General features: G+C 40.4%; 1 long non-coding RNA gene across 1 annotated transcript; it reads right to left on the bottom strand.

Annotated features, from left to right (window-relative positions):
• Positions 1–10,200: 10,200 nt before the first annotated feature.
• On the bottom strand, positions 10,201–14,871 carry LOC123394489. Its single transcript, XR_006609269.1, has 2 exons — positions 14,652–14,871; positions 10,201–12,499 (listed from the first exon to the last, which is right to left on the bottom strand). It is a non-coding gene; the product is annotated as an uncharacterized LOC123394489 (long non-coding RNA).
• Positions 14,872–15,025: the final 154 nt, after the last annotated feature.

Below are 15,025 nucleotides of genomic sequence, written 5' to 3' on the forward strand. Positions count from 1 at the left end.
CTCAAGACCAAAGTCAAGTGGAAGAATCAGAGATAAAAGCAGATAAAAGTAGACGGGTGCCATTAAGTCATTTAACTACCACTTGTGAGCAAGACCAAGTACATATTAATGGCTTATGGTTAAATTTTGATTGTGAAAGGTCATAAAGCTCTCATAAGAGGAGAGCCAAGTTTTCATAAAGACAAAGAGAAGAGTCCATTTGTTTCTCAGCATTGTGTTGCTAACTTCCACAGCAGTCCTATGGCTATTGAACTCACTTTCAACATAACAGCCAAAGAATGGATTTTTTTTTTTCCTTTTTAAATATCTATTCCTTGCCTGGAAGCTTTATATGTGGATTTCAGTTTTTGAACAGAATATTCAAGTAGCATCTCCACTTCATCTCCCAGCAAATCTCTAATTTTTTCTAAAAGAAGATTGCCCAAATAAACTGATTTTAGGGCTTCTTGAACTCTTTATAAGATCTGCCAGAAATTTTTGCCAGCTCTCAGTAATTCCTTCAACAAGTACAATATCAAGATCTTAAAACCTCTCATTTCTGCCTTCCCCAGGAAAAATAAACCTCATAATTATACATGCATGTGTGTGGATATGTTTGTGTGTATATGTATATGATGCTTAGAGGTAAAAGAATAGATTTCCTCACAGATATTTTATTTCTGAGGAAAAGGAACAGAGCTCCCAGGATTATTAGATTTAAGTTTTTATAATGGCTAGGAGGGTCATGATTTCAGAATCCCAGCCCTAACTGCAATGAAATGCTGATCTTGTTTCTCTTTGTTATATAGGATTTGTATTTATGCCCAAATCGTGATTTGACAGATACTCAAAGGGAAATTAATTGTACAGAGATAAAATTTCATTTTTGTCTTTTTAGGTTAATATTCACACTTCACTTCCTAAAATTCTTAAATGGTTTATAGCCAAGCAATACAAAACTAGATTTAGAATTATAATACTTCAAAAATGTAACTGAAAAGGAGCACAAGTAATAAATGCTATTATTATAGCTGAATAATGCAGACTAGAGTCTATATTTACACAATTTGCAATGTGATCTTTTATTTGGAATAGGTTTTAATTTAAAATGTAATTAAGATTATATCAGTAAGGAGTCTTTATATTATATGCAGTAGAAAGCCCAACTCAAATATAATGAAAGAAAGTATTGACTCACAAGATTGGAAAGCTCAGAATTAAGGCAGGCTTTACATTTGGTTTGACCTAAAGACTCAAATATCATCTGGGCTCATTTCCCTTCAATTCTTTCAGCTTTTCCCTCTTTTGTGCTTTTATCTCATCCTTAGGCTGGCTTTCCTCATGGTAGGAAGATGACTGCTAGCCGTTTCCAGAGCTTTCTCCTGACTTCTACCCTTGTGGGTGAGGGAATACTACTTTTCTCCAAACCAAGAGTTTAAAGTGTTAACCTTCACATTGTATCATCCCTCATCATACTACAATTTCTAAAACTATAAATGCCCCCAAGGAAGTTGGAATTATTTTGATGGACCTGGGCCAGGTCTGACCTCTAGAACTAGCAGCCTGGCCAATCTCATATAAACCTTATGCCTGTTCTGCAGGGGAAAGGAGATGAAAGAAATTTTTCGGAGGCCACCAGAAGATCCACTACCAAAAAGAAAAAAAAAAAAAAAATATATATATATATATATATATATATATATATATATATTTCTAAGGTGTACTATTTACTTGCCTTAATGCCATGACTCATCGTATAATACCATGACAATATATAGTCCCAACACTGAAAAGACTCACAGATTTGATGTTATAAAACTTACCTATATGGAAATTACAGTCTAGGAGAGGGGATAGGGAAGTGACCAGTAAGTATACTACTGTGTGATAAGTACTGTGAGTGATAAAATCCTTGGAATTATGGGGGCTCAGATCCAAGATCTGTTATAGCTCAGTTGTGGAGGCCTTGGACACAGTTCCTCAGCAACAAAGTGGGGATAATAATATTTTCTCATTCATGGTGAGTTCAGCTACAAGTAACATGAATCCCAATTCAAATTCTTTAACAATAAGAACAAGAGCTTCACCTTCGAGAAGACCAGAATTAATTAACCCAGTCACTTGATGACATCCTTAAGGGCCAAAATTCCTTATGTGTGGGCAGGGAGGGGGGAAGGTTTCCTTCAATATTACCCCTTAATGGCTTAAACCATCTCCTCAAGTAGCCATGCCCATAAGACCAAAAATAGAAGTTGTACATCTCTTTGGAGAGCAGCACAACTCTTTGGCAGAAGACATTTCTTACCCTACCAGCAAACATCTTGTTCGGCCAGAATTGTATCATTTGCCCATTATCCTGGTGTTGGCATTTATTTATTTATTTATTTATTTATTTATTTTTGACTTTTGGTGTTGGCATTTATTAATTCTCCTTTTTCATTCATTTTGATGTTCATCGTATAAGTGATAATCTATAGAAACCTGAACTTTTTAAATTATGTTATAAAACTCTGGCTTTTATTTAAATCTTCTGTGTAAAGATTGGGGTGTGTGTGTGTGTGTGTGTGTGTGTGTGTGTGTGTGTATGCTTTGTTTTCAATACTGCTCCAGTAAGTTGAGGGTCACCACGCTGTTGCTGACAGTTACAGTAACAATACTGAAGTCAGAGTCCAGGATGCCAAACTGACATCCACTGACACCTGATGTGGGGTGGGGAGATTCTCATTGCTGGGTGTAGGTGGAAATTCCAATCCCCATGTGGTATCTAGTGCTGTGCCTTATTACTTTAGGGCAACAGTAAAACTTCTGAATCTCCAGGAGCTCTCTTCTGGCACAACCTCACCAGGGATGGGTAGAGACACTTTATTACCACAGGATGGAAGCAGAAGTTCAGGCTTTCTACATGGTCTCCACTGATAGCACAGAAGCAGGAAGAACAGAATGGGCCTCTCTTTTGAACAAAAGTCCTATCTTTCTACTCGGCCTTCTGTAATAGCACCTTGGTGAGGGGATTGGGGTACCTCATTCCAACTTCACAAGCATGGAGATCTATGCTCCCCATTTAGTTTTTGCCAGCATGGATGCAGGTGGAGCCACAATATTTGTATGTAGTATTTGATGGAGCCTGAAATTTATCTCTTGATACTTTGTCTCTTTTCTAGTCTTTTGGCTTGAGAGAGGAGTCTTTGATTGGAAGAATTCTTTTCTTCTTCTTCTTCGTCTTACCTATTGATGTTTCAGGCTGTGGGCTTCTTTAGTTCTAAATGTGAGCTTTATGGGACTCAGGGAGAAGTTGGGGAGGAGGGGAGGCAGGAATTGGGAAATTCGCCACCATGTGGTCCTCAGGTTCAAAGTCCTTAGATCATCTTACTTCTTCTCTCTACCTTCCATAGTCTTCCTATGTTTTCTTACATATAGTATCCAAGGTTTTTAGTAGTACTTATCAGGAGGAATAGGGAAAAGTAGTTATGTGCCATCTTCTGCAATGTGGAAGTCTGGTGTGATTATCAACCTGACTTTGACCTTGAAATCAATAAGTCTCAGCAATGTTGGATGAATCACTCAGGTCTCCCAGTTAGAAGGTGCAAGATCAGGAAAAGGGCCAAGAATAAAGACTCTAGAGTGATATGGATTGGGTCTGTCTCCCAGATTTATCACTCACTCTAAACACCATTAGCAAGTTTTTTATATCACAAACCCCTTTGAAAATCTGATGAAAGCTATGATCCCCTCTTTTGAACAACATGTTTATGTAAATTTGCACAAAATTCTGCACATCATGGTAAATTCCATGAATTCCAGATTAAGATCTCCTGTTTTGGAGAAAAGTATGGTGTAGCCTTGTGTATAGGGAAGAGAGAGGCCACATTTATGAGAAGCAGCAAAGAATTACATTCCAAAAGGCCATTCACTGGTTCAAGAACTGACCTCAGGATCAGTAGAGTCAGAGGCCATAGAGCAAGGAGAGAGCAACCTTTGGGCATTATGGGAGTGCAAAGAGCAGGGGTTAGATGGGATGGCATCCTCCTCCTCTCCCCTCACCAGGGCTCCACTGTCTACCCCACACCCTGACTCCCTTGGGGATGACAGTCCTGGACAGACAGTCCCCCAGGGCTCCTCTGTGTGTAAAGCTACTTTCCACTAACTTTCAGTCACCATGCTGCATGGGCTGTTGTAATGTTCCCAGGGTACTTCTGGACCCTTCTGGAAGCAAGGGACAGTACTTGGACTTCAAGGGTGGACTTTGGCATATCAGCAGAGATGAGAACCCAGTATAGAGATGTGGAAGTCAGCAAAAAAGAGAATTTAAAAAGTCCCTGAGGAAGAGAAGAAAGAAGAGTCAGGTAACCAATCTGTGTTCTGGCCTTTACTAGCTGTAAACCTTTGCAATATATAATCCTTCACTAGCTGTGCAGCCTCCGGCGAGTCACTGAATGTCTTGGAATGTCGCTTTCATCATCTGCAAGATGGAGTTAACAATTCCTGCCCCGTCTACCTCACATGGCTTCCCAGAGTCACAAATAAGATCGTGTGTGCAGAACCTCTTTGTAAATTGGAAAATACTACACCAATGTTATTTTTCGGTCTGACTAGAGATTGTACACTTCACCCAGAAGTAGAATTTTTACGTACAGAATTGTTATTTTTCTGTAAAAGATATTTACATAAACGACCTGATTCGAAACCCTATAAAAGTTCTGTGGTAAAACCATGATCTCGTTTTCTTTACTTAGAGAAAAACGTCCTAGGGAATACGGGTGTTCTCCATAAAAGAAGCAAATACGTTTCATGGGAGCAGATGGCTGAGATGAAAAAAAAAGTAGAGCGTAATAAAAGGTGTCTATAAAATCAGTCAAATAAAACATTAAGTGTTGGGAAAATAGCCCAATGTTTTAATTGTCTTTTAGGAGTTTATTTTGTGTGCGGAGGCAAAATGATAATGATAAATTTCAAAGGCAGCCACTCTGAACTACTTCCTCCAGCATCCTAAAGAACTAGGAGCATTCTGATAGGCTTTAGGTGAGCAAAGACTACATGGAGCAGATGGTTTGATGTTCTCATGACTTGGAGATAAGCATTTACCATGGCAATTCTAAACAAGAACCTGGATGTCTATTGTCAACTTCAGGAAGAAGGCAACCTTTTGAAATGCCTGAAGGCACAAGTGGCACATGCTTTTCCAATGATTCAGTGAGTTAATAATTAATAACCTCCCTTAAGACTTTCGCAAATGATTATGCAAGAGCACATATCACACTGTGAATTCTTCACCCCTGATACACTAAAGCGTTAAGTGTTTTGTTACCAAATATTCTTTGCAATCGTCCTTAGCAGTTAATCTAAAGCTTCTGGGTTTATAGAACTGCTGTGAACTGACTCAAGGCATTTTGTTATTGCCAAATATTTGCTTATGTTTGGTAGATGGAAGAAGTTAGAGATGGGATGAGTACTGAAGGTCTCCCCAGATCCTCGCCCCCCAGGAACACTTTAACATTGTTAGACTACTAACAATGGAAGTAAGTCTCAGATTGAATTCAGCTACACGTACACATATTTATTAAGCAAACCGACATTGATCTCCTCTGCGGAAAGGTAAAGACTCTGCTCTCTGTCCTTTCACACACCCTGAAAGTATTTTGCAAGAAATAGTCACTCCAGGAAAATGTGACCATTTTTTAACAGTAGGGTTCAGTTAATCTGAGATCAAGGGTCAGAATCTTCCAAAAGTGTCCAAACACAGTATACTGGGTTAGGGCTGGGGCTCCTCCTTTAACCCAATTTACATACATTGAGCAGTAATCATTTCACCAATGAAAATTCAATTTCTGACCTCCACGATAACACTTAACAGATCTTCTGGAATTTATCTGAGTGTAATCATTTGATAAGAGCTTCCTAAATGCTACCACTACTCTCAAAATATTTATCTTTGACTAGGGTACAAAAGTTTCACCAGAAAATCTCAAATATTCATTGAATCTAATTAGCACACATGCATATTACATGCTCTAAGATGTGTAATACTGTGGGATCAAATTATAAATTAAATGTAGCTCTTAATATGGTTATGTCATTATTTTTTTCTGAAACCAACTGAATAAATCCACCTTAAGGTTTAATTTTTTAAGTCAATGAACCAGTACTATTAAGTGATTTAGTACTTTTGTGAAATAAACAATTAAAACAGTTTGTTGTAATTAAAGCAATAACTTACGTTTGATTAAGTGTCTAACTTTCAAGTCTTATAATATAATTCAGTTAATAACTATTTACTCAACTGAATGATTTTGGAGCTGAGAAAATAATGTTAAAACGAGACTGAAGTTATCCAGCATTTCTGCAATTTTGTTGCAATTTTCTTTTTTTAAAAAACACTTAAAAATTAAAGATGAACACTCACCAGGTTGAAACTGATTAATGTAACTATCAAAAACATAAATCTTGGGGCACTTGGGTGGCTCAGTCAGTTAAGTGTCTGCCTTAAGTGCAGGTCATAATCCTGGGGTCCTGGGGTAGAGCCCCCTGTCAGGCTTTCTGCTCAGTGGAGAGATTCCTTCTCCCTTTCCCTCTGCCACTGTTCATTCTCTCTCTTTCTCTCAAATAAATAAATAAAATCTTAAAAAAAACAAAAAACAAAAAAAAACTTCTCTTGGGAGGTAAAAACCTGTTTTCATATATTTGTACCATTTTCACTTATAGGAAACATTTCTCAACATTTTAAGAAGTTTATGCTGGTGTTTACATTCCATGGCAAGCATTTCTAGGCTCATCGGGTAGCCAGGCAATGAGCAGGTTACAAATTTTATTTCCCAGATTCCCAGTCAGCTGCATCTCAGTTCTTGAATATTATATGTTATGTTTATTCATTGAATCATCTTATTATTCATGGGTGTTTATTGAGCAATGAATACAGATCACACACAGGAAGCTAAAGATGTGAAAAACACAGTCCCCACCTCAAAATGTCACAGTCTGGTGGGGGAAACTGAGGGTCGCTAGTGCAATGGTGGCAGATGACAAAGTGGCTTAGTGCCTAGGCTCTGCACTAGGTCTCCACTGGGCTGGAATTTTGGCTCCTTTTTTACCTCTCTGTGGTTCAGTCTGCCCACCTATAAAGTGAATATGATAATACTGCCTACGTGACAGGATTGCTGTGAGGACTACAGGCATTTATTTATACCAAAAAAAAAAAAAAAAATCCCAGAAAAGTGGGTAGCCCATAGTAATAGGTGGGCAGGACAGCCCATGTGAGTTACAATTATTGAGTGTGGATGCCTCAGGACCCAGCTTCGGCAAAAATATCCCTCTGCTTCATCGCATCTCAATACAGATACCAGTTCTGTCAAATGGAGCTCTTTCTTACCTGTTGATTTCTCTCCATTCCCACGCTCCTTGGGCTTAGATGTGTTATTTCACACTTGTTTTCCTACCATAGTCTTATGCCCTCAGATGCTTCCTTCAGGCTTTCTAATCATATTTTGAGAATCTTATCTGATTAGCTTTAATCATCTCCCTGCCTTGATCTAAATCTTCTTCAATGTCTTTTATCACCTGAAATATGACGTACAAACTCTTTAGCTTGACACACACACAAAAAAGGTCTTCTCAAATCTCAAGGTATTCTGAGCCGCTCTTGGGCTTTGAGATTCCCTTTTAATAATATGCAAAAATGGATAACCATTAAAAGGAATTCATGAAACTTTGATACATTTACATGTTTGCAATGTATGATCAATACAAACACATGTGAATATGTATTTCTTTATGAATATGAATACATGAAGATATAATCATGTGACTCACAAGATAATTGGAGACATTGTACAATTCTCAATTCATCCTTGATGCTGTTTTGTGTTTGGTACACAGATTGACAGCCATGTGGTGACCAGAACATCTCCTTCTTTCCATTTCCCTGGCAGACTTCTCCCTATTAGTTAGAAATAATTTTGACTGGAACTAACAATTTATGTAATATCAGTTTAGGATGTCTCGTGATTCTGCAATCTGGTCTGAGATCACCTTGTTAATTCTATGCTCTCCAGCATTTGCTAGGACTGGAACGTCCAAGATGGCTTCTTCACTCACATGTTTGGTGCTTCAAGCAGGAGGACTGGAGTAAGTGGTGGCTGGCTGGCTATCTCATTTACCATGTGGCCTCTCCCGTGGCTAACCTGGGCTTCCTCAAAGCATGATGGTTGCAGGGTATTAGGACTTTCTCACCTGGTAAGTGGTTTCTGAGAGAAGAAGTCTCTCTTTGAGACCAGTTCTAGAAAAGGCATCATATCATATCTGACATGTTCTATTGGTGGAAGCAAGTTATAAACCTAGACCAGATTCAGGAAGAGGAGAAAGAGAAAATGGGCTCCATCTCACCTCTTGATGTGAGGAGCAACTCTAAGTCAGTGAGGGAAGGAAGGGATCATAACCACCTGTGAATACTATCTACCATACTTGGACAATGACCAAGTTGAGGTGATTGCTTGTATTGGTTCAGTGGTTCTACTCTGCGATACTTTTGGCCTTCTGTCATTGTTGAAACATGATTATATCACTTCTAACTGCTTTACCCTTCCCCAATCATATTCAAAGTTAGGAAACAGGAGTGGGCAACGTGGCTTTCCTTGGAAAGAAACCTTTCTCACAAGCCCCAATCCAATATCTTCTTGCATTTCTTTGCCCAGAATTGGATTACATACTAACCCTCAACCAAGGGTGGGCTGTTTCCCAAAGATACGGTTAAATCCATATCCTAAACAAAATTAGACTCTACTAGTAAAGTAGGAAGGGGAAGAATTAATTTTGTGCAAGTAACCCATGGTATTGGCCATATTCTATAATTGTATATACAACCAAATTGTAGATAATACCAAAAGTCTAAATTAGAACTGCATTGCCCTCCTCATCTTCAGCCCCATGACAAATCCCATGATAGCTTTTGTTTTTAAGAACTCTTTGCTTCTAGCAGAAGGGAGTCCAACTCACAAGGCAAAGAGCATGAATCCAGGGAGGGGTGCAGAATTGGGGCCAAAAAATACAACCTAAAATCCCTTCAAATCTAGACCCTGGGTATTGTGAAGTCTTTACATTTCCCTACCCACTCTATGATCATACCCCTCCTTGTCTCTACGCTGCTGATCTGTGTGTCTGCAGCACCCTTCTTTATGCCTTCACGTGACTATACGTCAAGATTCAGGCCAAAAAGTACTGCTTCGGGGCAGCCTTCTCTCCCTCTCAGGCTTCTTTACAGTCTCTAGTCTAGTGCCTGCTCCTGAGGTACCCTGAGCTTATCACCATTGTGACAATCATATTATCAGATTTATTCATATTATTTGTCTCCTTATCTCTGTTTCACATTAGATCATAAGGACAGGCTAATGCCCTTCAATTAAGGCCGGGATTACATTTTCTGAGCCCTCATGTTTTCAGTGCTTAACACAGTATTTGGGTCATAGTGGAGGATCAAATGCTGGTGGGATGCATAAATGGATCGGCATAAATGAAATTCTATCCTGAAGGCAATGGGAAGCTGTTGGATAATTTTAAATGTGATTGTTATTCTTGTGTTTTAGGAGGGGACTGTTTGGTCGCAGTGGAGGATGTAGTGGGATGTGGTAAAACCAGAGAGGCAAACAGTTGAAGAAACTGAAGGAATCCTCTGTGAAGTTATAAGAGACAGAACTAAAATATGTCAGTGATAGTATGAGAACAGCACAGACTCAAAAGATACATAGAAAGTGAATAGATAGACCACAATGCCTACTTAGTTCAGGAGGGTAAAATAGAAGCAAATTTTTAGCTGATTTTTAATGTTTCTAGACTGGGTTACCCAATGGAGATAGAGTCATTTCTAAATACGGGGAATGTACCAAGGGTACATACATTTTGGAGTCCAATTTTAGAATAATGAGTGTGTGCAACCCCAGTATAACATCTATGAAGAGTCGAGTAGGTGATTGGAATAATGGTAGCTTAGGTGAGAAAATAGAGCTTGATGATTAGATTTTGAAATAATCATGTATTAGTGCAGCAATAGAAATAGATGTGCTCCCAGGGAGGATGAGAGGGGCAGAGAACAGAAGTGGTAAGGACTAGCCTCCGACCAGTGAGTGGAGGAAAATAAACTTGTTAAAATATTGAGAAGGAACAGCTGGAAAAGCAAGCAGGAAATGATGTGTCCTGGTCTGCTAACACTGCTGTCATAAAATACCACAGACTGGATGGCTTAAACAACAGAAATTTATTTCTCACAGTTCTGGAGGCTGGAGGTTCAAGATCAAGGTGTTGGTGGTTTGGTTTCTCTTGAGGCCTCTCTTCTTAGCTTGCAGATGGCTGCCTTCCAGTATATCTTCCCATGGCCTGTTCTCTGTGTGTGTTTGCCTGGTGTCCCTTTCTCTTTTTGTGAGGATATCAGTCACACTGGGTTAGGGCCCCAACCTTATGAACTCATTTAACATTCATTACCTCTTTAACGTTCCTACCTTCAAATATAGTCATATTGTCAGTTAAGATTTCAACATATGAATTTGGGGGGGTAATATTATGCAGTCCGTAACATAAGAATGCAAAACAACACGGAAGTCAAAGAAGAAAGAATGCAAGGAGGAGAGGTGAGCATCCGAGTGGTATCCAAGGCAATAGCGAAAGAAGGCAGGTAAGCCACTGATTGGAACGTGCCCACTGGTTCTACAAGTTGAGACAAGATGTGAGCTGAACTAAAGAACTTTTCAATGGAGAAGTGACTGCCATGGGTTGATTAATGAATACGAGATGAGGAAGTAGTGACAGTAAGGGATGGCTCTAATCAACCTTTAGTCACCCAAGATACTGTGGTGATCAGGCTGGTCCGCTGGTTACCATCAACCCCTTTGTCATCTTTCTCTAGTGTGGACTCTGGAGCTAGAGACAGGCCTCTGTTTAAACCTGGGTTCTGTCCCTCACTAGCTATGTGACCTCTGCCAACTTCTTAATCTCTGTAATCCTCAATTTCTTCACCCGTAAAGCAAAGCTTAGAATAGTACAGCAAGGACGTGCTCCCAAATGTTAACAAGTGATTATCTTTGGGTGAGAGAGTAAAGGATCTTTATTTTTTGCCTTTGGCTTATCTGTATTTCAGATTTTTTTTCTACCTGTGGTTACCATATATTATTTTTGTAACTTGAAACAAAGCTGTGTTTTCTCCAAAAGAAACTATTCATGCTTTCTCTAAACAAGTAGTGTACTTACAGATTTTATTAAATCTGTAAAGAACTGCAAGCAAGGGGATAGATTAGAAAAATAAATACTCTCATTTTCCCCCTTTTTTCCTCTCATTTTTTCCCTTATTGAAGACAGGAAACATACATGGAGTACTGTCGGGCACCAAGTGTGGTTCAAGGTTGTAAAGGGAATAATCTATGTTTCTAAGGGCCTTATAATTGGTGGGGTAGGATTCCAGAAACTGACAAATAGTTATAACGTACCATATCAGAATGGGATACATATTAAAAAATATATATGACTAAATAAACTAAATGCTCCTAGAGTTCTCTTTGGGAGAGGAGGGGTCAGTTTAAGCTGGAGGAATCACAGACTATCTCCTGGAGGAGCGAACCTGTGTAGGAGTCTGAAAGGGGAGGGGGAGTGATCCTCCCACATTCACTATTGTCTCAGTGCTCATCTGGTCTGCTTCACAAGAGAAGGAAAATTGGTCAGGAGCTAAGAGCTGAGAATGCAGAACGCTTGATTTATATGGAAAGGAGTCTCCCGTCAACTGCTTTGGTTGCCAGTAACCTCAACAGCTGCATGTCAAGAAGTTCAGGGGAGTAGAAAGTTCTTGCCTCATCACAACTGGAAAATGCAGGGCTTAGATTAACTACGTTTTGATTCAGTCCAATTGTCTCGTGAGTTCAGAGTTCATGGAACTGGAAATACGGAGACACTCAAGCTGTTCAACTTTGGCTTGACTTGGGTCTTATTGTTTTTCAACTTGGTAAGGGCCTAAAAATTACTCTCTTTGTTTTTTAAGTTCTGAGCTGAGCTTTTAATTTTTGTTTCTATCTGCACATGGCCCAATTTTTGCATATGTATGTTAGCGGAAAATGGTATTGCATCAAATACATAACTCTGTGTGAAAACAATGTTGTTGTTGTTTAAAAAAAAGATTTTATTTATTTGAGAGAGAGAGTGAGTAAGAGAGAGCATGAGAGGGGAGAAGGTCAGAGGGAGAAGCATCTGCCAGACTGGATCCCTGGACTCAGGGATCACGATTTGAGCTGAAGGCAGTGAGTGGCTTAACCAACTGAGCCATGCAGGCGCCTCTGAAAACAAAGTTTTAATGGAGAGTATCAGACTTCTCTTTCAGTGAGAATCCCAAAAGGAAGGTCATATTGACAAATTTTTCAGATCACCAAATTGCAATATGTGTGAGTTTACATGTCTCTGATTTCATTGTGATGGCTTCTAAGGGATGAGTTTGCACTTGGCAATGCTGACTTCAGACTCTCGATTTCACAGGAGATTGGGGATTAAGTCAGAAATGCTAAAGGCAAACAAAATTAAAATCAACATTCGTGATACATGATGACAAAGACCACCAGTTAAATACTCCACCGTGGACTTGAGTATCTGAAACCTGTCCTCTAACAGCGAAAAACATCTGTCTTGGGAATAAGTATAGAGAAGAAAGCCTTTAGAATCCCTTGGACATTTTTATTTACCTCTCAGTGTGTTTGGGGGAATAAGGAAGTATATGTATACTGCCTGGAGGAACTTGGGCAAATTTAGAAAAAAAGAAAAACCCCCACAAACTTCTCCTTCTTAAAGAAAAGGAAGTAATAGTGACATCACCCTTAGCTAAAATCTAGCCTGTTTACATCTCAATTCAGTAGGTAACAGAATGCCCTCTCCAGAGTTGTGAAATAAGGTCAATGAAGCCCAGTTTTCTTCTGAATCTTTACGACCTCCTTCTTTCCTTCATCCAATAGGTATTTTTAAAACACCTATTATGTGCTTGGTACTAAGGATACAACAGTGAGCCGAGGGGGAAATGTAATCCCTGTCCTCAGAAAAGTTGGACTTGAGTCAGGGAGAGGAATAGACGTGAAAGAATGACACAAAATCATCACAAAACCAAAGCTGTACTAAGGGCTTGCAATGAGAAGCATAAGGTGCTAAGAGAACCTGTAATAAAAGATCAGGGAAAGCTTGTTCATCCAGGAAGTTAGGATGGGTCCAAGCAAGACCAGAAGTTGGCTGGGTAAAGAGGAAAGGAAGGAAGGAGAAAGGGGAAGGGTGCCCTGGGAAAAGCTCTGTGCAGGAGGAATCGTGGGTATGCTCTATGAATCTGGAACAGGCTCTCAGCTGGAGAGGAAGAGAAGCCCAGTGAAAGGTTACCAGAGAGGAAGGGCATTGAAGGATCTGGTTTCGAACCTCCATCTCAAGAGCAGTAGGAAGCCATTGAATGAATTTAATCAGAGGCTTGGTATAATTAGGTTTGCATTTTGAAAAGCGGACTTCAGCCCTGAGCTAAGAAACTGGGTGACTGGGCCCAGAATGCCCATGACTGGGGATGGGTGGTTAGGAGATCTCCCGCCCTAGTGATGGCAGTGGTAGGGGCAGGGTGTAAGTGGAGGAAATGGCAAGAAGCAGATTTTGAGCACAACTCTTTGACTAAAGTGGCTCCTGCATTAGCAGGAAACCTGTTTGGTAAGCAAGAAAATGCCCAGCGCTCCTGATTTCCCTGACCTTCCTGAACTCAAGAGCTGGAAAGTAGTCTTTTCCTAAGAGACATTCAGGGGCCCCTCAGTGTTGGGGGGACCAATGGTGAGGAGACTTGAAGTTTCCGGGATCAAACAAATGAATGCTTAGATTGACAGGGACGTATTTTGGAGTTGGGTTTCAGGGGAGAGCTATTTGCTTTTCTTCCCAGCCAGCCTGGACACCTGCCTTGGCAAATAATCTTTCTCTCAGATAAAGGAAGTTCATTGTGTAGCCTACTGGAGGATCTCCTGGCCAGCAGACCATACAGAACTTAAGTCTTTGAGAGCTGGAAGTAAGATGAGCATATAATTCTTTACCAATCCAAGGTGCATGGGGAAGAAGAAGGGGCTTCTTTAATAATTAAACCTCAAAGGTTTAAACCTCAGGATCTCTGAGGGCAAACTTGGTCGCCCTAGCAAGAAGGGAGGGCTGAAAGTCTATCCTGTCCTGCTGCCTTTGTTTCCCCTTCTACAGAGAAGAAACTAAGGGTTGTCTCTGGTCGCAGGGTTTGGAATGCAAACCCCGGCACTGAGCTGACTCCCAGGCCACTTTTCCATTTACATTTTCTGCCATACTCCATACAGTCTCAACATAAAATGTCCCACCACTGTCACTTTGTGGCAGCTGTTCTTTTACTCTTGCAGAGGCAATTCCAAAAGGGAGGCAGTGCTCCAGAGCGCCTCAGAAATGTGGCACCATGGATGTCCAGGATCAGAACCCGCATTTTCACAGGATACTCAGGTGGCCTATTTGAACAGTAAAGTTTGGGAAAAAACAAAAAACAAAAACCAACAAACAAACAAAAAAACTTCAGGACTTCGACCTACCGTAAGCAAAACATTTTACAATGTGGCGGCGTGTGTCTATGTAATCGAAACCAAAGTTCAGTGAGGCAATCCTTACTATTCGATTTGAAACAGAAATGTACTCACAACTCCGATTTCAGCATCCACTCTTGGGAGCTGGAAAACATAGTTCTGGAGCACCTGGGAACAATGCAAAGAAGGTCCTGGGGAGGCGGAAGATGCTCCCTGGGGGAGCTCTGGAAGTGTATACACTTTGTGTGTTCAGCTCCTTTCTGAAATGCGTGCCCTCAGTCACGCCAGGGTAAATACTTGGAGCCAGGAACTCCCGAGGGCGGTGGGGGCAGCTGAAAGTTTGCCAAAGCCCTTGGAGGGGCCGGTCTCAGGGACATGATTGGCAGTCAGGAGAGAGAGGAGGGCTGGAAGCCGAGTGGAGGGAGAAAGCTCTCGGGCGGCGAGAGGTCCTGCCCAGCTGTTGGCGAGGAGTTTCCTGTTTCCCCCGC

This window comes from Mustela putorius, unplaced genomic scaffold (assembly GCF_011764305.1).
Source record: "Mustela putorius furo isolate JIRA1106 unplaced genomic scaffold, ASM1176430v1.1 tig00003834_pilon_pilon_pilon, whole genome shotgun sequence".
Lineage (NCBI taxonomy): Eukaryota > Metazoa > Chordata > Mammalia > Carnivora > Mustelidae > Mustela > Mustela putorius.